The sequence below is a fragment of the Chelonoidis abingdonii genome, chromosome 3, assembly GCF_003597395.2.
Source record: "Chelonoidis abingdonii isolate Lonesome George chromosome 3, CheloAbing_2.0, whole genome shotgun sequence".
NCBI lineage: Eukaryota > Metazoa > Chordata > Testudines > Testudinidae > Chelonoidis > Chelonoidis abingdonii.
The window spans coordinates 110,146,846-110,149,220 of record NC_133771.1 but is presented as its reverse complement, the minus strand read 5'-3'; the positions used below and the strand labels follow the sequence as shown (position 1 = coordinate 110,149,220).

Sequence of the window (2,375 nt, the reverse complement as noted above, 5' to 3'; positions counted from 1 at the left end):
GGGGGGGGGGGAGGAACTATATTTATTTTTAAATTCTGTTTATGTGTTTTATCCCAGGGCATTTTTGGTTATTAGAATTGAATATGGAGCAGGAGAAGGCCAGGACCCTGTTTAGCAGTGGCAGTATCATAACCAATGAAGTTAATCTGAGGTGTGATTATTGCTAGTTGAAAACTTTTCCTAATTTTGGCAAATCTCTCACTGAAATGGAAAGAAGATAATCTAAAAGAAAAGAAAAGCATGCGGTATATTTAACATAAACTTACTCCCCAGTGGATTGGACCTATATGAATTCCTGACAGCTGTAATATCATAGACACATTGCCTTTTGCTGTTTTGCACATTTAAAAGAGCAAATGCATTTATTTTATGGTGGATATTTTGAACTAACCTGTAACATTGTACCAGCCTCCAGTGACCAATAAAGGAGATCAGAGTTTGTCCTTTATTAGAAAATGAGCATGTTGGCACCCTACATTAAAAATAAATAAGAAAAGAATTACAAAAAGGAGTATCTGTAGCATCTCATTTTTAGTAAAAAAAAAAAAAAAAAAAAAAAGCATTTGTAGAACTGGCTCTTTGTGATTATGTTTCAGGAAATGGTGATCAGACCTTTCAGGACAACTGGATTTTGGCAGAAACTTGCATGGAATTGTATAGGCAGTGTGACACACAGTATTTGGAATATGTATAAAATGGTAAATGTCCTTCATCTTGCATTCCCGGCACTTACTGACTCTAAAGGGAGCTTTGGCTGTGCAGAGAATGCAAATAGAGTTCTAAAGGAATTGTGTGCAGAGTTCTCAGAAAAAAAGTTTTGTGTACAGACTTCTACAGTTCTTGCTTATATTTTAGCAATTTGTGACAGTTGTTGAGACCTGAGTTCTATTCTCAGCTCTGCCACTGGTCTGCTGGGCCACTGGGGCAAGTTATTTCCCCAGTCTATGCTTCAGTTTCCTTACCTCTCTTTGTAAAGCATTTTGACAGCTATTGATGAAAGGTGTTATATAAGAGCTAGGTATTTATTAAGATGACAGTCTTACAAACATTTACACATGTGAGTTACTTTTCTGGTATGACTTCAGTGGAACTGCTTGTTTGGTTATGCAGATGCATAAATATTTGCAGAATTGGGCCCTTAAAGAAGTGGGACTTCTAAAATACTTCTGGTATTCATTCTTAAATATTAGTGCATGCTTTTAGCATAAGTTTAGCTGCTGATACTTTTTTTTTTATAGATGTGCATCTCTGCATAATACCTGCACTTAAGTTTAATAGTGGAAAACCCTTGTCTCTAGTTTTAAACAAAAAAAACAAAAACAAAACCCAAACAAACCAAAAACTATTTTAAAAAATTGCTCATTTTAAAAAAAAAAGTTAGCAATGCTTAGAAGTAACCACATTTTCTAAAGTTTTCTCATTTTTATGATGGAGAACCTCAGCCTTTCCTACTGTGTACATCTATTTATATTTTATATTTTGAAGGAAATGAATCTTGATTGGACTCTGATTAGTGGCTTGGCTTGCTTCATTTTCATACTGATTTCCATATGGTTCTCTTGGTGGGGGGTGGGGGGGAAGAAAAGCAAGAGACAGACATAGTTTGGGGTGGAGAAGCAGCTGTCTGAAAAGTTTTCTGGCTGTGTTCATGAGACGAAAGCCTGCAAGGCAACTATTAGAATTGGGAGCAAGATGTTTAACTGTATAATAGAGTGAGGTACAGAAAGCGGGAGGAAGATTTTTGGAACAAAGGAAAAGATGATTAAAGGAAAACCATGCAACACATTTGCTTTGTTTTCCTTCTGTTGTTTTTGCACCCAGCTGGAAACCTTAGTTTTACTTCTCAGATCAGGAAGCATTCCCCTCCCAATCACAATATTGCACAATTGGCTAGGACAAAAATCGTTCTGGGATCTTTTATCCTCCATTTAGTCTCTGCAGACCGCAGTCCGAGTGGTGCTTCTAACTTGCTCAGGGTTTAACTTTTCAGCCCCAGTCCTTTTAAAGGTCTCAGAAGTCAGAGGTGTTCTGGAAGTTGGGAGGAGTGGACATATTCTGTTTGTAAAATAGATTGTTTTAAAAAATATTTTTAAAATCTTTATAAAGTTCTGTTTACAAGTAGATGTTGAACTGGGTTGTCATGCAAATGGCTTGGGCAGCGAGTACTTTTCCTTGGTGGTTCCATCTTACATTGCAGAATATAAGCTTTTTTTGAAAGCATATCTCTATACTAGTTTCCCTGTCCCCTTCAAAATAAGCACACACATACAATTTCTACTGTTGCTACCAGAGATTCAGCACCAACAGCATTAGCAATGATGGAAGGGATCATATAAGTCCTCTTACGCTGTAGAGTGACTTTTGCTTTCTTAAGT

The 2,375-nt window shown here is 36.7% G+C and overlaps 1 pseudogene; it reads left to right on the top strand.

Moving 5' to 3' along the window:
• Positions 1 to 106: 106 nt before the first annotated feature.
• On the top strand, positions 107 to 237 carry LOC116819386 (U4 spliceosomal RNA; annotated as a pseudogene).
• Positions 238 to 2,375: the final 2,138 nt, after the last annotated feature.